Raw genomic sequence first — 21,177 nt, 5'->3', positions numbered from 1 at the left:
GTAGATTCGAGTATCCACCAACGCCACGTCTAGTAGAAGATATCACATCATCCTAGTCTAAATGGTAGGTTCAGAACAACACGACGTAACAAACCGAGGCTCTTATTAAGAGTAATCACGTGATATTAGTGGTGTGAGTGTTTTGTCTTTTAATGGTGGGACTCCCCTGTGACAGTACATCCGGACAAAACAAACCAGATAACATTAAGAGCAAGGACGCATCCGCGTAAACAACTCGTCAACAAGCTCCAGGGACTTGCCGTTATACTAAAATCGTAAATCGGTCATGAGAAAAGTTAAGAGAGGGGAAAAAAAAAAATGTATTTCAGTGTTATGTCGCCGAGCGGGACAAGCGAGCATGAAGTGCGTGCGACCACACACCACAACCACTGTTCACACAGTGCAAGTTCGACTTCATTATGCAAGACTGCGGGCAGGCAATGTCGGGCCCGCGCTCCTGCATGCAGCCAGTAAGCCGACCACATCGCCTGTCTCCAGTAGTCCATATGCGACAGACAGACAGTATCTGTCATCTGGTACGTCGTAGGAAGGGGCTGATAAGATGGCTGTTTACCGTCACACACACACACACACACACACACACACGCAATTTAACTGCTGCAAACAGATGTTTCATTACCTTTTAGTTACACACAAGACAACCTCGGGGCCATGGATTCCAATCTAGTAGTGAAGAGGCATTATTAGTCACCACTACGACACCCTCATTATGTGAAAGTCAAGCCTAGTGGCGCATCTCTGCGGACGATATCGTAACTCGGCAGCGACGGGACGTGGTGCACTGTGACACCAGCGGGGGCAGGAAACAAGACACCATACGTCCTAATTTTCTTAGTACAACCTGTAACTACATGGGTTGTTGTTGTTGTTGTTGTTGTTGTTACAAGGTGACTGTGGCGTGGTAGGAACACGTTTACATTTACGGCGTTGTAAGGAGAGTGTTTCAACCTTTCCCTGAGATGGCGTCCGGTTCGCCAGTGATTGGCAGAAATCTTGTAACTTGTGCTCCAGGGTCCAGTACGACGAGAGAATTGCCACTCACCCATTCTTTACTTTCATGTGCCACACCTCGAAGCACGAGATAATCCGCTAAATTACGAATCGGATCTCCACTTTCAACAAAGATCGCCCTTGTCTAGCCTGACACAAGGCCCAACAATCAACCAATACGTGAAAACTAATCAAGATTTCGACACAAAATCGTCACCATATTCGATACGAGCAAGATTTTACAATTTTCGTAAATCCCCCACAATGTTAGAATAACTTCATCAAGATGTATTTCATAAAATAAACTTGGCTTCACGTGAGAGTGAAAGTGGGCGAGGCGAGAGGTGTGCGGGCGACATGCTGCTCCCAGGGACGACTTTGATTCTATCAATCCTCAGCTTCTCTTAACAATTACACGGGAAGTTACCTCACAAGACACTACATCAACCATTTACTCTCAACACGGACACTAAAGTGGAAATAAAACCAGTCACTCTGCCTCCTAAGTTTGATCGCCCGAGGCCACCTTACATACTATTGTATTCTGTATCTTGGCTCTTAGCTCTTAGAAAATACGAGATGGGTAAGAAATAGTAAGATTTTGTTTTTACTCAGTACATTACACTGCACCGTACAAGAGAGCTTGTGACACGCGCAGCCTCCCTCCGCATCTCACACAGGCACAAAACCGCACTGTTCATACACATGGAGCATATGTAGCCTACACCCTTGGCAACCCTCCAACGTTGCCTGAGCCTCACCCAGTAAATTCTGTTCCTTGACCCTTGGTTAACCTGCAACACGCTTGCTCCCTCACCCATAACACCCTCACCACCAACCAACCAGCACTACCACAGCTTCTCTAGTGGATTACGGCTACCCCCATGGAGTGCCTTGACCGTCGCCTTGTATTGCTTTCACTGTACAGTCCTTGGTCAGCCCCTGCCTCCTTACCTCCAGCTGAGCCTCCTCGCCCTAGTCATGCGGCCAAGACACACTCACAACACACACCTGACGTTAATTTAAAAGCCTTGAGTACTGCGAGCTATTATCAACTGTAAACAGTCTTGTGATTGTGTGCGTCAGACCAAAACACAACCAAAACTATAGGGAAGGGGAGAGATCCGTCCACAATCACACTTCCAACACCTTTTTTTTTTTTATGGATATCTAAGCCTAGTCTGGATAAAAACAAACTCTTAAGCCACGAAACTCAAGTACTGCCATTAAAACTCGCTGTTGCAAACGTGTTCTTTGTGTGTGTACTTTAGTATTACGGGAGGAGTTTTACAATCGCATGCCTCATCTCTTAAAACCTCGTACATACACCGTGTATCATCCCTTGTTATTACCTGGAGCACGTACGGTGAGCGCAGCCATAGGCCCACCATGGGTTCAAGCTCGCCAAGCAGTTGTGATCAGGTTCCATTCGGAAGAAATGGAAACCGTCTAGACACCAACATACATGGAGACTAATAAGCATTAGTTTCAGCAAGAGACTACGGTTTCTAATACGTTAACAACAAAAATCTTCGCTTAAAACATGTTGACTGGGAAGGCGGGGGTATTGTTTACAATCCGAGCCTGGCCGAAATTTCACCGTAGATGGCTGTCAACGCGATCAGCACACAATGGCAGACCATCGTTCCCACTCACCCACCCTGCCTGGCAAGCTTTCCCTACACCTCTCTCTCTCTCTCTCTCTCTCTCTCTCTCTCTCTCTCTCTCTCTCTCTCGTTCCTACCACACCCTTGGCCTCTCTCCAACTCAACACTGCTCTCGCTCGAAGTAATAACGATTGCTGAATCTTCTTGACATTTTTTTTTCTTCTTGCCATCCCTAACCTAACCTGATCATACTATATGCCCATGAGGGAATGACTACCACCCTATTCCGAACTCCACTCTCACTCGAGTTTTTTTTCTAAAGATCTCAGGCTCATCCTCCACTCTACCAGTCTACTAAACTTTACCCCACCGAATCCTTTTTATTATAGTGCGGGATGTTTGCCCTCATTCCATTGCCTCATTTAACTTGTCTGTGCTGCCACGGCTCTTGTTCTTAAATAATCTAATAACACACAGTAATGAGAGGCTAAAAGATGAATGATAAGCCGGCGCGGGAGCTGAGGCATAGTGTCTGATGTATGAGAATCAGGGCAAGCAATGGCCACCAGCAAATAGGAAGCCCTTGATATGCGGAGCTGAGCCGAATTAGAACACAACGTTGGTCGGGGGTATATAACGTGATCATAAAATGTGGCAACTTGTTTCGGATTGTTTCCAAAGACGTTCCTTAAAGCCAAATACAGTTTTGGCAGGAGCGAATAAGTTTGTTTAGCAACAAGACTCTACCGTCAGTTCCTGAGGGGTCAACTTCTGAGCTAGATCGTAAACCCCCAACTATGCTTGTAGTTTGTTCTATGTTGTGGATTTGGCTCATACGTAACAAAGGGAGAGTCAGGTAATAATATGAAAAGAGTGTGAAAGGGGAACACGAAAAACTGAAAGCAATAGCATAAACTTTTTGTTAACTAGTCGCAAAACGACATATTACATCTTTATTTTCATACAAAGTCATTAACATTTTCCAAAATATGGAAAAAAAAATATTCCAAAATATACGTGTTAAGTTCCAAGACCAGTCTGGCGAATGAGCTTACGCCTGTCTACACTTTGAAACCATCAGCGGGGAGATAAGTTAAAACTAGGCTGTCATGATTGGGTAACATCAGCCAACGGACAGAAGGCGGGCACGACGCTCCAGTTACCAACAAGCGTTGAGTGACACGCGTTGTTATAACTAACGCTGGCAAACACCCGTGACTGTGCAATGACCTGTGTGACAAGTGACAAATACTACATCCCTGTTAGAACACCTGTGATTTCAATGACAGCTTAAAGATGATCTACCAAGCACAAATAACCTTCATCCATCCACTCGCGCATTGTGGCAATATTCCCGAGAACAAAGCATCCTTTTGCTGGACGTTGGATTAAGACTGTAACACAAATTAACTCGGAAACTATAGTTCGTACACAACTGCAATGTGTAATACGTTTAGATTACTCTCTGCGTGATGATGTACGGTATAAGAATGCTCAATGACCGAACTGTTAACGAATGTTAGGTTTCGATACTACTACGCGCAACATTATAGCCTAACCGCTTTTTCCGTCATGGTTCCAGCCATAACACTGTTTTGTGGGTTCCGAATGTTGCTCCCACCTTACTGTCGGTCCTCAGCGATCTGCCCCCACAGTATCTCCTATATTTTGTACTATCGCCCATGCTGCAGTGTTATTGTCTCCCGAGGCGATGGGGCTCTCTGCGTGGCCTTGGGTTGAGTGTTTGCAAGTGACCACTTTGAGGCCCCTCACGCCTCTCGCCTCCAACCAGTGACAAGCCTCTAACACACACATCTCCGCAACGCCTGCTGATTTCAGGCCGGCGCACCGTACGAGGCCCACTGATGATGACTCTGTTACATCCAAAGCTATAATGCTCTCTTCTTGACTTACGAGCTCGATGACATCTTTCATTACGATAGTGAGACTGATAAAGGGTGAACCTGAGTGTACCGGGACAGTAACAAACACAAGGAGGAGGAGGAGGAGGAGCAGCAGCGTAGCGTAGCGTAGCACGGAACCACTTGTCCTGGTCCTTAGCGCCGGTTATGGCGATGGGTCTACAAGGGCGCGTGAGGCGGATGGTTGAGCTAGGATATCTCACACGCAGCTTCCTCCCAACAGCAAGAACGCTACGCTACTGAGCACAATCTAACGGCATCATCCCAATATGAACACTGAATCATCTTGCTTATCTTTAACATCTTCAACAAATGAAACACAAGGTCATCTTTCACATTTAAGCCGCATCATCTCAAAATTGGGAAAAGCTAAGCTAACAAAGGACATTTTTAAGGCATCATTCTGAGGATCAGGCACCAACTACCACCATTACTAGTCAGCTATGAAAAAAACATGTTGTCGCTTACACTACCAACACCAAACTTCCGTGAACATCCGCCCAATTTACCAAGGGAAGGGGTAACATAATATCCTGAACTTTCACACCCAAATTAAGCCATAACATCTTTTGCATCTTTCCTAACTTTAAGTCAGACGCTTACATGTACAGTGGCTTATCCAAAATTACACAACTGTACGGACAAGAACTCAGGGGTCATCACAGGCGATGATGGCCTGACAATGTGATGTGTCGGGGGGTGGGGTGTGTCAAGAATCCTCGGCTTCACCAACATTGGCGTGGCAAGACCAAGAGCTCAATCATCAAGTCCTCACATGAACCCACCTTTCGCCTTGTTGAACGTGTTTCCCTTCACCTGAAACGTTTTCTTCCATTCCTGTTAATCGCAGAAAGGAATAAGTGTCACAGAAGAACTTAATGAGTAAATAGTGTCAACTCCAAATGTACAAAAAATTTCTTTTGAAGTATGAAACTGGGTTTATATGAATTACCAGCGAATTTGTAAATAACCGAAACATTAATCCACCCTGTGACGAAGACGGTGTCCGGAAAAGCCACAATGCTGTGGTACCAGCAGGTCGTGACATGGGGCCACATTACGGCAAAAGGGCCTGGGGTGACGAAACACATCCAGCCACACCCAACTTGACCTCACTCATCCACACATATCTGATGTTATTCCACTCAACAATGAGAGAAAAGGAAAGAATCACGCCAGCCACAACCGTCCAGTAACGTTGTGATGCCACGTCAGAAGACACTGTGTATATTAAGTCCAAGATGTCAATTTCAACAGCCTGCGGCATAAGCGCCCTACGAGCAGGTTGCAAGGAGAGGCAGGTGGTGGGGTGTGTGACCTGTAGGTGGCTGGCCCGTATATCTTTCGTCGTCCCTTGGCTCCAGGTACCACCACGGGGCGTGACCCTTCCTCCTCCACCACCACCACCTCGCGACGAGTCAACAACGCTCCCACGCTCCACTAGCTACCTACCTTCCCCCATCCTCACACAAACTGGTTCCCCCACGTTCACCACAAGAACGATGAACACGTCACCGACTGGAGAGCGCCTGGCCATACGGTAATGATTAACTAATATGGCTTTGCAGACACCGTGGGTGTCTGTACGTACCCATATTTCCCCCCCACGCTTCGTCGATTCGTATCGAAACTCTCTACGACACAGCACCACCAAAAGAACCGCAAATAAATGGTAAATCTTCACACTGCAACGGTGGAATATATTGCTTGCCGAGACAATGGTATCATCCCGCCAGCTGACACAGAGAGGTGCAGGATCCATCAAGGGTTTCCACGCTCTTTGTGAGACGGAAGTTGCGCGGGGCTCCGCCGCTTTGTTTACTAAGGCTCGTGTGACGTCACGGACGACACACCCCGCTGGGCCCAGCACCACCAGCATCTCTTATATGGCAATTTTATCATACTGTGGTGGTGGTGGTTCGCATGATCAATACTTGCACCAAGACGGGGGTAATACTACGACGTTCAGAGGAAGGTACTGAAAGATCACGGTCTTTAAAACACTCGTCAGATGTAGTTCGCGCCTTCCGGAACACTTTAGACCGCGGGGTCACCACCTGCAGCGGCTCCACGCGACCTCCTCGCCGCACGCGGTGTGAACGGCGCCGCCAGCGGAGCCATCCGGGAGGAATTAGCCACACTACCTGACGCAACTTAGCAACCGTTCCCTACTTATTTTACGCGCGGGTTGGCCCACGCCACTGTTAATGACCACCCCACGGGGAAAGGTAGCTAAACCACATGATCGTAATGATAACGGAGGCAAGTTCCTCCGTTACAAGACGAGATGGAAGTCGATACACCCCTGTAGGTCGGTGTCACATCCGCTACCTCGAAAAGAAAGTTGAATGTGTCGACGTGAGAGAGGCGCTAGTCCGGCGCCACGCCCTTCCCGCCTCTCCCTTCCCACGACGCCACCAAACACACCTGCCTGTTCGGCCAATTCACTCGTTATCTCTCTCTCTCTCTCTCTCTCTCTCTCTCTCTCTCTCTCTCTCTCTACAACAACGCATCACCACATCTTGCGGTAAGGAGTAATATACATATATATGTCTCATGACGTGAGGAATTAAGATCATGACCCACAGCAGTAAGAGGCACCGAACGTTATACCCAGCTGTCGAGTCGATAAACTTTTACCTTCTTGCACCCACACGCCCCACGTTAACTATCAAAGCTTCAGACTCACAAATCACTCACATACATTTCCAATGATGAACCATAATAAAATACACGAGACAGGTGTGATAGATACACTATGTGAACTATAGTACATCTGACCAGTACTTATCACAACATACATGATGATAAAGTTACCAGAGCGCCCATACCATGACACTGTGTGGAAGCTTCATTACCTGCGTCGTGGGGGAGGTGTAGGGCCAATCGTCTGGTATCTGAGATATTATCATGAACCAAAAATTAAGAGAGTCCCCACATCCGCGTTGTCTAGTCGGCCAGTCCACTCCAACTGTATCGTGAGACGGGGAGAGAGAGAGAGAGAGAGAGAGAGAGAGAGAGAGAGAGAGAGAGAGAGAGAGAGAGAGAGAGAGAGAGAGAGAGAGAGAGAGAGAGAGAACATCCCCACCCCCCGACCTGAATGGGAAATTTGACAGGAAGTTCCGTGAGTTTAATTGACATTTGACCGGTTCTCTCCGCCACCACTGGCGCTCATTGTCGCCCTCACACACTCACTTCCTCCTCCGGGGCTCCACCTGCCGGCGGCACTGCTTCTCACCCCTTGGCCTCAGCCCACGCCACACCAGCCACTTCCTCATACAGAACACCTCACCAATTACCTCTTCCTAAAGAAAGAAAAAAAGAGAAGACCTTCATCAACAGGCACCCCAGAGATTAACCATGTTAAGAAAACAGTTTAGTGCTTGGTGAGGGCACACAGGGTGTAAACAAGGCAATGACATCGGAGCCCTAGGACGAATTGCGACTTAAGGGGGGGCAGGAGGAGGAGGAGGAGGAGGTGTGTGTGTGTGTGTGTGTGTGTGTGTGTGTGTGTGTGTGTGTGGGACGCAGGCCCCAGTGGTAGAGCCGGGACGTGAGGCGGACAAGATCCTGGTGGGGATGACCCTGAAAATGCTCACCAGACGCCGAGACGCCATCACCAATGGGTCTTCGCGTTCCTCATACCTCCTTGTCCCCTCGCCCGTAAGTGACGTGGGTCCACCCAGCACCGGCAGCCCACACCACCATGGCTGCATCTTGACAAGCACGTACACTCGCGTCTTCCCTACGCACACAAAGCAAATCGAAGCGGTCCGAAGAAAATGGGCTTCCTGAAACATGGGACTTCAAGCCATACAAAGTGATATCCCTCAACGAAATACTGCCTGATTTACACAAAAGTAAATATATAAAGAACACACACACACACACACACACACACACACACACACACACACACACACACACACATCAGACTATGACATTATTCCTGGGTCGAAACGAACCATAGTTGAGACCACACCAAAGTCCAGACGATACAACTAGGGTAGGTCGCCACCACGCCGCTGCTCTTGCAGTGAGAAGATTCCCCGCAGATCCCACAGCGTGACAGGAGGCAATAACCTCATTTACTCCAGGCTGGCCCCTGGGGTGGCACACCTCACTAGGCTACTGGAAGTACCTGGTGTCCCTCCTCTTCATCGTGGGCTCTGTGAGAGAGAACCCCTTCTCCCCTTCCCTCTCCGTGTGCACCGTCGCCGCTCCACACACACACACACACACACACACACACACACACACACACAAGAGGGCCGACGGCTACATTGACCTTCGGCAGGAGGTTAATGTCCTCCTTCACTTCATTTCTTCATAAAGAAAAAAATATATACACTGCACCGTTCAAGGGCACCAACTCCCACTGAAGTCGGATCTAAGTGAGGAGTGTCACCCGTTCTTTATTTTTTTTAGTCTACCTGTGACAGACCTTCCTCGTGAAGAACTAAAGACTAAAGGAACTAAAGAAGAGAAGAGACATAACGTATAAAGCTCCACAGTCTCGCCGTGGAAGGAAAGAGAGAAGCAAAAGCATCGAATCAAGATAATTCTCGAGAGTAAGTGGCGCTGTCGGGTGCTGCGTGACCCAGCCAGACACACGCACGCAACCGTCACACACGTCGACAAAAGCTGAAGTGGTATTTGTACCTGTGGGGGAGGGAGGGAGGAGAGAGAGAGAGAGAGAGAGAGAGAGAGAGAGAGAGAGAGAGAGAGAGAGAGAGAGAGAGAGAGAGAGAGAGAGAGAGAGAGAATATATGGGGTGTAAGTTCAGCCGAGATCGAGCGACTTCATTAATCGAACGTCAACCAAAGGACCGGTCACCAAACCCGACGCTTCTCACTGTCTCCACAAACACAAGACACGGGCGCGCAGTGTACCATACCAGTGACCGTCGCACTGCTGGTCTTCAGTATGGCCCTGCATGCCACGGCGTCCGGAGTCTGGGATCCTCTCTGGTCATCTCATAAACTACACCAGCTCACAAGAGCAGCTCTCTTCCTAGTATCGGCTTTTGCAGGAGTTTCTAGGGAGGCCAATTACTCCCCCCGCCCTCCAGGAGGACGCCCAGGGCTCTGGCAACACCCTGTACATACTTCCGTCCTCACAGGGCGCTGTATCTTTATGTACCCTCAACACAGTGTCGTAAGTGTTCTTACGGATCCTAATGGGCAACAGAGGGAGGCTCAAACAGCAAGGATGTACGGGGAAGGAGAGGTTAATGAGGTGAGGGTTCAGGTCCCTGGGGGCTGTGTATAGGCCATTAGAGCTAAGGAAGGTCCGGTTTGAGGTAGGACCCTGGGAATAAGTCGTTAGGGGCCAGGCAAGGTCCGGGTGGAGGCAGGTCCCCGTGCCACACAGAGGCACTGTCTCACCGTAGGGCACCTGTGGCACTCCCCGCCTCATACAGATCCCCTACACTTCTACAACCCGGCCCCTCGACCACCAGGACACACCACCGCATCCCACCAACAACCCGGCCCTCTACCACCAGGACACACCACCGCATCCTACCAACAACCCGGCCCCTCTACCACCAGGACACACCACCGCATCCTACCAACAACCCGGCCCCTCTACCACCAGGACACACCACCGCATCCCATCAACAACCCGGCCCTCTACCACCAGGACACACCACCGCATCCCACCAACAACCCGGCCCCTCTACCACCAGGACACACCACCGCATCCCACCAGCAACCCGGCCCCTCTACCACCAGGACACACCACCGCATCCCACCAACAACCCGGCCCTCTACCACCAGGACACACCACCGCATCCCACCAACAACCCGGCCCCTCTACCACCATAACGAACCACCGCACGACACCAACAACCTGGCTCTCTATCACCCCTCACAGACCATAACACCTCAGCGTTACGACACCTATAATAAACATCCCACATCCTGAGAATAACGAATATCCAAACGCCACACAAACAAAAGTTTCAGTCCGATATTCCGAAAGGTTTACAAACATAAACCATTAGTGAAATCCTATCAAAGCCTATGAAATTAAGGTTTTGAGATATGTCAAAAGCTTCACAGAAAGGTTAGGGGAAAGATGAACCAATAAATGATGATTATGAAATAAATGAAAAAAAAACTTTGCATTGAATAACTATGAATAATGGAGAAAAAACTTTTCCAACAGCAAACTATCTACGACCTATGAATATATGAAGAGGCAAAAACCGTTATCATTTTTTTTTCTCTTTTCCTTTCGAAACAAAGGAAACAATGAAGACAATACAAACACGTAAGAATAACGCACACAAAAAAACTCGTAAGGAATACAGCATCTGCAGTGTACCACACACTCAGTAGGAGGAAATACCTACAGACACGCGACACTTAAAACAGCTCCATCAAGTAGCCACTCCACCAGGGCGTTTGCGTGGTCCGACAACCTTCCTCTTGGCTTGAGAATAATGAATGAACGCTTCCACCTGCTCTGCTCTCATGACCACACACTCACACCAACAAACACATATTTTCCCCCCTCCTTGTCTTTATTTTTTTCTTCTTTAGAACTTGTAGTTTAACTTCCCACACCAGTACAACCTGATCTGAGGCTATACAGGTCCGCCCCGGTCGCTCAATGACCCAATAATCTCCGAAGTTGATCAGAAAGTCAATAAAACCTTGGTTCACTTGCCTGCTGGCCTGTTCCAAGCGTCCCCGCGGCTCCTGGACGATCAATACCTGGGGGTCATCGCTCCCTTAATATTGCTTTTGGTCCACCGTGCAACAGGTCGCGGACCGGCAGGAGGGAATCGATGTAAAAAGAGAGTCAGCGACCAGCGGCTCCCAGTCACCGCAGCTGTCTGTACCCAAGGGGACAACACTCCACACAGCCAAGACCCACTCCAGCCGGCACTTGCAAAGTCCGAGCGCGAGGGGGCAAGTCACAGACTTACCCCCGCCAGCCACGGCAGACAGTCTGTACGTGCACGCGAGGAGGAGGGAGGGAGGGAGGAGGCTACTTCACCCAACAGCCACTGAGACTACACCCGAGCCACCGCAAAACAGTCTATGTCTGAGGGACACTGTACAACAAAGACTCCGAGGTTAACCAAACAGGATTTCTAAGCAACCAACATAGCAGCCTTATCTGCAACCACACACACACACACAAAAAAAAAAAAAAAAAAAAAAAAAAGAATTCCCTCGTCTGGTAGTCTGAGAGAGAGAGAGAGAGAGAGAGAGAGAGAGAGAGAGAGAGAGAGAGAGAGAGAGAGAGAGAGAGAGAGCACAACTTACACACTAGGGACTCCTGCCTTCGACGTGACCAAATGACCACACAAAGATTTTCCAGAAACCTGAGCTCTATTACCTCTGGAAACAATGATACAATCTTCCAGTACCTGCCACGTAACAGACAATACTTTTGTTTCCACACACACACACACACACACACACACGCGCGGCGCGCGCGCACTTTAATTTCCTGTAGCTGAAGGAACCAAGGTCGCTGTCCAATGACTAAGTACATACAGGATGCAGCCTTCTTCCCACACAGGAAGTGCCAGTAATTTTAATCTTTTCTTTTAACTCCTCCTTCCATGCGGACCAAGACGTACCAACACCCCTTTTTTCCATGAGCTCAGTAAACCCCATGACCGGATGCATCATGAACTCCAGTCTCTTTCTCAGCGAGCGACAAGGAACACTGAGGCCAAATCTCAAAGAAGCTCCAAGACTTACCGACACGCCCTCAACGGCTCTCGGGGGGCGCGCAACGCCATTTCCCTCAAGCAGGAGGATGAAAGCCAATGCCTCTCTGTCTTTAAGACCATCGGGACAGCCAATGAAACTCACTCGAACTAAATCCGATAAAAGGAGAAGGCATTCGCCCGGTGGAAAATTCAGCTGCATTCTGAAGACACAAGAAAAATAAAAAGACGTTTTCTATGAGGGTTTTTTGTTTTTTTACCTTAAGTGAACACGAGTTTCCCAGCAGAACAAGAGAAGTCAGCACTCGGGATACACCACTATACACAACCGTCCACATCCAGCAATACTCCCATCGTTCGCCACGGGGGCTGGGCGCGCAACACGATCGTCACTATCCTCGATTAAACAATAATACACGGGACACCAAAGCAGATCCACACAAGATGAGGATCCAGTTTTGGACTTTATGAAAAACATCTTTTATATATATATATATATATATATATATATATATATATATATATATATATATATATATATATACACACACGAGTCAAGAAACAGGACTGCACGTATGGTCGAGAACCAGAAAGACTGTACTTCGTTGCCGCCCAGCAAATCCGATAACCTCAATTCCTGAACCTCTCAGGTTAAAAAAATAATGCTTCTTAGAACCCGCAATGTAAACACACACACACACACACACACACACACACACACACACACACACACACACACACACACATACACACACACGCACACACACACGCACACACCGTCCAGTAAGCTCCCAGTTATCCAACTACCTTCCAGCATGCTTAGAAAACAATAGGTTTTCTCCACTAGCTCTTAAGGTGCACGCAGCAGAGCATGTCTGGCATTCCATCGTGATCAATTTCTCTTTTCAGCTGTGTGTGTGTGTGTGTGTGTGTGTGTGTGTGTGTGTGTGTGTGTGTGTGTGTGTGTGTGTGAGCAGGTTAGCAGGAGCAGCCGGCAGGTGTGGGGGGTAGAGCAAGCAGAAGTAACCCCACGGGGGAGGAGGACAAGACCAGCAGGGGTGGTGGGTCCACCACACAGCCTAGCCAAGGCAGCCACCAGCTCCTCAAGCAGCCGCAGGTGGCACGGGCAGCCACCACGGGACACGGTGACAGGAAAGGTGGTGTGCTCCGTGGCTTCCTCCGTGAAGTCTCCCTCCGGCCCTCCTGCAGATCAACCACCCCCAGACGTGCCTCAATTCCCCTCCTCCCACAACCCCATCCCTCCCTCATTCCGCCGCCATCTCCATCCCTCCCCCATTCCGCCTCCACCACCTCCCCAAAGCCTCGCATCTCCCGCCCCGGCCAAGGACAACACGAAACATACCTCCTTCGGCGCCTCCACGAACATTCGTTACCGTCGTCCGTGCGTATATTTACCTCCATCAGGAGGCAACGGAACACCCATTAAAACTACGACTTCCGGGAGAAAACCATACGCATGCGGTCTTCGCCACGACGCAACGCAAGCACAAGATCTACACCACCTGGCAAGAACGATCCTGAGTGTATTTCTTTTTGTAATTTTAATACGTCCTATAATCTATAGTGAATCCCAGAAGTCGCTCCTTATCGCTCAAAAAGGATCATAAATGATACGAGGCGCGGGTAGGTGTTCGAGCAGAGGAGACGCGACTTGACCCAACAAAGACGTACCAGAGAACGACGAAGGTGACAGGAATGTGGATCCGCTGCACGTCGTGGGGTAGCCGGTGCAACGCACGTCTTCCCCCCCAACACCTGCACGTCGACGACACTCGACGACCAAGCCTTACCATCTGCACCCATTACGACCACGTCATCCGCACGCCCTCTATACCCATCCCTTGGGCTTGTCCCCCCCCCCCACCACCAAGAACAAGGGCGTAAACCAGGAGGGTTTCTGATACACACTGCTCTGGCCAGCAGCAGCAGCAGCTGCAGCGTCTTCCTCCACGACTGCATATATGGTAACGGTGAGGAAGCGGATGACCAGCCCCTTGAGCACGACCGTAAGACCCCCTTGAGCACAACGGTACGACCCCTTGAGCACAACGGTACGACCCCAATGAGCACAACGGTACGACCCCATTGAGCACGACAGTACGACACCTTTGAGCACAACTGTACGACCCCCTTGAGCACAACGGTACGACCCCCTTGAGCACAACGGTACGACCCCCTTGAGCACAACGGTACGACCCCCTTGAGCACGACGGTGCGACCCCCTTGAGCACGACGGTACGACCCTCGAGTAATAAATTCGTGCTCTTGGGAAGATGAGGTTCAGACAGACTCCCTCTAACCCTGGGATGGATGTCCCTTCCGCTCTGCACTTCAGCGGCAGCTGCCCTCCTTCGTTGACTTACACCAGCAAACTACCCCATCACCAATAGTTAGGTAGCCGCAACGTCTACAATCGTCCTACGTGCCTCCAATTACGACGGGATCTACGACGTGACTCGTGCAACCAGAGGAGGAGGCAGCAGGAGGCGCTGAGCACTGCACGGGGCGAGGACAGGACTTCCTCGCTCGTCCCGGACATGAACAATGCCTCCGTCACTGCCTCAGCCCCTCGGCCACTACAACACGGGTCCTTCCATAAAAACGTAAGACCAACAGAAAAATTGGCCGAGCATGTCACTATTCAGGGGGTCGTGCCACACCAGCAGCCTCAGAGAGAGAGAGAGAGAGAGAGAGAGAGAGAGAGAGAGAGAGAGAGAGAGAGAGAGAGAGAGAGAGAGAGAGAGAGAGAGAGAGAGAAACACGACTCGACACCCCCATATCCTAACCCTGCCCCACGTGAGGGACGAGTCATGAGAGCCTGTGAGATTATGTGCCAATACGAATACCTGCTGACCCAGCAAACAACGGCCGCTGGGCAAGGGGGACTGCCGGATAACTCTTGTACTCACACCGTATCAGTGGTCGCCTCTTCCCACACCCCAGGGACCAGTTCTAATGGGAGAAAGCGAGGTGGTAGAGCTGGGATGTATGGCAGGGGACGGAAGAGGGGCTAATGGCTTGTACCAAGGGTGTGTGCGACAGGGGAGGAGTCTTGCAGCAGGGGTGTGTAGAGGATAGAGGATGGATAAGGAGGGGGACTGACAGGGACACACACACACACACACACACACACACACACGCACTGGGAGTGCATGGTTTGTGGTGAACGTAGCAACAAGAGATGCGGTTGTGATAACCCCGAACGCGTCAGACGGGTGCTGGCCCACACAGCTCTTTATTGACTTTCTCGCCTTCCTACTGTTACACACACACACACACACACACACACACACACACACACACACACAGGTGGACGTGAGAACCAGTCATGCGCAACCACACCTCCCTATTTACATACCCGGGCGCTAACTCGATCAACGTATATACCAAATCTCGCTACCGATCTTCGCTCCTGCGACGATAATCCAATCATTTCCCTCCCCTACGACACGAATTTTACCTCCTCTCACAACGACGACCTGGGCCCGGCATCCATCCATCCCGAGGGATAATAATTATGGGACGATAAATGAAGTACGAGGGCTATTGGGAAGGTGTGCCAGCCCAGCGGCCAGCTATGGGGGGGGCTTAGGCATCGACGCCCCTGGAAAATTTCATGTCCTTTAGGAAGTTCGATGCACCGGGGGGGTGTCTCGTAGGGTCACCACCTCCCGGATACGTCAGGTAACGTACACCCGGCGACTGTAACCCGCTTGAGCACGGAGGGTACGACCAACTGACCACGACGGGGCGGGGAAGGTACCATCCTTAAAACACACAAGAGACGACCATGGGCACGAAACGGCGTTGGCATCTGACCCTGACCCACATACGTGGTCATAGGTCATAGCCCCGGGAGTCCTCATACCCCGAGGACAGTCCCATCGTCGAAGTATTGACTTGCGAGACGTTGCGTGCGACCTCGTACGAACACTGAGGCGAGACACTACCCGACAAGGGGACGGTAAACACGTACACCACACCTGCTGTCGCAGGGCATCAGGATCACACGTACGTAATGTCCGTGTCTCCAACGCTGGCCTCTTATGCACAGCCGTCGGGTTATGGCGGGTGCTAATAACACACATTGACTGTAATGGAGAGTTTGTCTTCGGCAAACATGAATTGCCTTATGGTTGACACCACACCACTCCTCTTGACACACGAGGGGAAACGTCACACACACACACACACACACACACACACACACACACACACGCACACACATGATTACTGTGGACTGACCACACGAGAGACCTAATGTCTGTCCCGTTACATGCTTCGGTGTGTGTGTGTGTGTGTGTGTGTGTGTGTGTGTGTGTGCGTGAGAAACAGGTGAGCCATCACCACCATACTAACCTCTGGCCAACACCATCACCATCTCCAACAACCAAAAATCCTTTAATAAAACGACCACAGCAAATGACATTAATCTACAGAGTTCTGACCTCCCGCACCACACACCATAACCAACCCCTCCCTCCATCTACTCCTCCTCCTCCCCCATCACAACACCGGGACTTCCGGCAGGTGAGGACGGGTCTGACACGAGTGGTCGAGGCACAGGTGTGTGTGTGTGTGTGTGTGTGTGTGTGTGTGTGTGTGTGTGTGTGCGCTAACAGGTGTAAGGACCAGCAGGTGTCGTGCTGTGCCAACCATGGATGTCTGTCCGCCCCAGAGCCACTACCTTCCACCTTCCTTTACGATGATCCAGCTACACAGCATTTTCTTCCTTTATAAATCAACCAATTTCAATCTTTCTTTATATACACAACTTTCTAATTCTCGTCTAAAGGAGACGATTTCATCGTACGTTTCTGAAGAGACCAACAGTACTAAAGTAGGCGAAGCCATCACATCACATTTCCCCTATATTACTATCCAGTTGTCATCTATAGAGATTACCAATGAAAGGCCCTCCTACCGCCACGCTCTACCAGATGGCCTCTCCATTAGACCATCAGGTCTGCGGTAATCTGGTCTTCCCTTGTACTCTTACGTAAGTCTCTACCATCTGCCCCATCTCACCTAGTTTACCCATACGATCAACCAGGTCTTACTAAGGGAAGACCATCCCTCACACCATGAGCCCACACACACACCTTGTACACGTTCAAGAAAACGAGAGAGGGCGATTTCAACTCATTCTTCCGTGAGATGATATATATATATATATATATATATATATATATATATAGAACGATAGTGGAAAGAATGACCCCCTGTTCCCAACAATGGGATGAGAGTCATGTTACCAGCGACAACAATACCACGCCAGCCCAGCCTACTAGCCTAGCCTAGCCCCACACGCCGTCCCACGCCGTCCACTCGTGTCACGTCCACTCAACCAAGTCCCCCGTTATAAACACGAGCATTTTAAACCCACCCGGTGCACGCTGGCGGGGGCGAGCGGCCACCGGGACTACTCTCCCCGTCCAGCTTTACCTGCGACGGACCCCTTCCTCCTTGCACGTGATGGTGGCGAGTCCCCCTAGCACCGGAGCTGCTGCTGCTCCTCCTCCTCCTCCTCCCTCCCTCCTTCCCTTCCCCCGCACGGCCAACAGTCCCTACGGCAAGTGGACATCGGGCGTCGCAGAGCACCGGAGCTGGTAACGCAGGTAATGCAGGAAACACGTGACAAGAAAGGACTTCCCTTGTATACAAATGACGACTGTTGACACAGATCCACCAGCATACATAGTGTCACATACATACATATACACACACACACACATATATACAACCTCTCGTATAATCACATACACAATGAAACTACAAACCTACCAACACGCACACGTCACATAGAGACAAACGAACACAAAATGCGAACCGAATAGCCTCCACCCAGCTGACGTGGTCTGGCGCGGACGTCCATAAGGGCGTGTGCTCTGCAGAGGATTACAGTGCAAAATATACAGGCTTTGCGGACCCTGCCACACTCAGGTCTGCAGGTGTCGGCCACGCCAAACATTATGTATACAGACCCAACGCAAGACGCTGCTGGTTCGTCCGGCAACAGACAAAAAGTCCCCCGGGTACCTTAGCTTCCTATACTGGTGGATGTTTTTTTTATGGATAATAGAGTCACATCACAGTAGCTTCCCCATACCACTGTGTGTGTGTGTGTGTGTGTGTGTGTGTGGGTGTGTGTGTGGGTGTGTGTGTAAAGATCGTCATATACGTGTCCTGTACACCCGGTGATGGCAAGGTATGAATGATAAACGCCTGGAAAAAAAAAAAAAAAATATGTCATCCATTCAACCTTATCTATACGAGCGCGGACAATATTATCCTGGTCCATCCATCACGGCCAAGTCACCTCCACTCACTCAGCCGAGCGGTTAACCTGCGGGAGGCCACAGACTGGTACTAGCCCCTCCGTTAGATCCATCACACACACACACACACACACACACGTAGTCCTATCAAAACAGCATCGTTCAACCCGGATCACAGAGTGGTGCATACCACATCAGTTAGCATGTGTCAGAGTCTCCAGTGGTCAACTTAAATAGAGCCCTTACGACCTAGGATCACAATTTTCCGTTCCAAACAAACTAGGATGATGCTGGAGTTAGCATTATGCGCTCCATCAAGTAGCCGGGTAATGGTCCTGCACAAACAGCAGTCAAGATGCTCACTGATATAACTTCACTCAGTTAGGAAATGCGATCCACGACAATTACCATCCCTCTGATAACTTAATGGCCAATGAAGAGCCTTGTTCAAACCAGAGATGAAATGGCTTACGAAAAAGGCGCAAGATATATATATATATATATATATATATATATATATATATATATATATATATATATATATATATATATATATATATATATATACAACCACAAACAAGTAATGCGTTTCAGCAACTCAGTGAGGGAAGGAAAGCGCTCAAAGTCACATGGCAACATTAAGTTCTCTCTAAATGCTAGACTTTTACGACGGCCTTGTACTGGGCGCTAATAACGGTCGTCGCCAGGACAAGCGCTCGCTGTATAACACCCACGTCTTCACGAGCTGACAGGTTCCCACTGAGTCACGGTAATGAGAGAGGTGTATACCAGGCCGCGCAAAACCCAAGCGCCATACGAAACGACTAAAGCATTTTACCCAGAGATAAAATGCTGGTAAACTATGGATAGATATCTGTCACAGAATTACAGATATCTCTCCGGGACACATGCAGATAACGTTCATTAAAAAGGATTTACAGTGCAATGACATTTGAGGGAGGATGCAACGGTGTGGGTTTTTTTGTGTGTGTGTGAACTTGCTGGTTATTACCGAAAGGGTGATGGCTGCAGAAGGGAAAGGTCGCGCGCACCAGGAAGCGCTGACGACTGACACACCATTCGCTGAATAATGTCAACTACAGCATTCTGGGACGCTAGCCTCGACCAATCCATGTCAGGTTCGATACCCTAGATCGCCCGCCCCATCTTCGGAATATAATGTCAGCAACAACAATCCAGGCCGCCAGCCCCGATCTCGGAGTAATGTCATATAAGATACTGTAGGCCTTCTGTCTGACCCAATGAAAAATGTCACCCACAACAATGTGTTGACCGAACCGCCGTGCGTGCGTAGACGTATCCCATCCCTCACCCAGTCTTGGCCAACACGAAATATCAAAAGCCTCATTTTGGGAAAAAAAAAGTAAGTTCTGAACCACGTCATGGCATGTAGCTGAGGCCAAAATGTTTACACACAAGGGAAGATTCGCTTTATAACATGTGTCCCCTTGCGCACGACGGCAAACGAGCCTGGGGGGCTCATATCATGGCTTAGCCTTTTGACCTTACCTTTGACCTTACCTTTTCTAAAGGACAAGGGCAAACTATCGTGTCCTAACACCGTACTGTTGTGCTAGTGTCGTACCAGCGCGCTCCAGGGGCGTCCTAAGTTCAGATGGCAACATATCCAAAATACACTTGTTAGCTCATTACATAACTGAGACCGAAATTATATACCACCCATAACCAATAACTAAACGTACAGTTAAGGCCAAAAGATATAACCATAACCAAAGAGAAGTTGATAAATAACGGATTAAAAGATGATCTACAAAATCTCTAAATGCCACTGTTATCTCCCAGATCTTAACGACCAATTGTGAGAGATAACGAGGAGGACACAGACGAAGATAACAATAAAGATGAAAACGAAATAGCAGTGTGTGTGTGTGTGTGTGTGTGTGTGTTTAGCAGGAGAGGTACGGGGCCGCCAGCAGGACCGGAAGTGGACCAGTTATGACGCCCTGGGGGCCGAGAAGAACCGTCATTTTACCACAAGCTCAGGGTGACTCCCCGCCATGCCCTCACTCACCATGATATATATCCACCCACCCTTGGCACCACGGTACGATCCTCAGAGCACGACGGCACGAACCTTGCGAATGATGGCTGGGCCTTTGACCTGACCTTTGTTTTAAGAGGGGCCAGGTTAAGCTCTTAGTGTTATCAACAAAGCTGTGACATGGTTTTTCCCTTGACGAAAACCTTACGTGAGATCTGAATGCAAACAAGAGAACAGGGAAAAAAAAAAGGCTTTGTTGCAAGTACTTCGAAGTGAGCTACTTATAAACATTGCCGGAAAGTGATGTATATACTCCAAAATGATATATATAGAGTAAGTTTTGTAGGTATGTGGAAAGAAGATGGGATGTTGAGCGACACCATAACCCTCCAGTAATAGCAACACTCCAAACAATGTGGCGAAAACACTCACCAATACGCCACACGAAAGCTCTAATTACGCCTAATTCGCCACATAATACATCCAAATAACACGTAATAACGCCATTCAAGCGAGCTATATAATTCACGGATATACGTAATTTGTGCCTGGCAGTGAGAAATCTCTATGTGCCATAACATTCCCCCTCGACGCGACACTGTTAACTGGTGGTTTATTCCAA

The 21,177-nt window shown here is 49.3% G+C and overlaps 1 protein-coding gene across 3 annotated transcripts in view; it reads right to left on the bottom strand.

Annotated features, from left to right (window-relative positions):
- Nucleotides 1-21,177, bottom strand: part of ssh (Protein phosphatase Slingshot) — a 185,175-nt gene that overhangs the window by 11,423 nt on the left and 152,575 nt on the right. Inside the window, exon 1 of one of the 3 annotated variants that reach the window (XM_071689543.1) lies at nucleotides 8,140-8,157. The exons of the other annotated variants lie outside the window; for them this stretch is intronic. The gene's annotated coding sequence lies outside the window, so the exon portion shown is untranslated. Of the gene's footprint in view, nucleotides 1-8,139; nucleotides 8,158-21,177 lie in introns of those variants that run through there. 3 annotated transcript variants of the gene reach the window in all.

The sequence above is a fragment of the Panulirus ornatus genome, chromosome 47, assembly GCF_036320965.1.
Source record: "Panulirus ornatus isolate Po-2019 chromosome 47, ASM3632096v1, whole genome shotgun sequence".
Lineage (NCBI taxonomy): Eukaryota > Metazoa > Arthropoda > Malacostraca > Decapoda > Palinuridae > Panulirus > Panulirus ornatus.
Note: the sequence above shows the minus strand (reverse complement) of the source record. Positions and strands in the feature narration are given on the sequence as shown.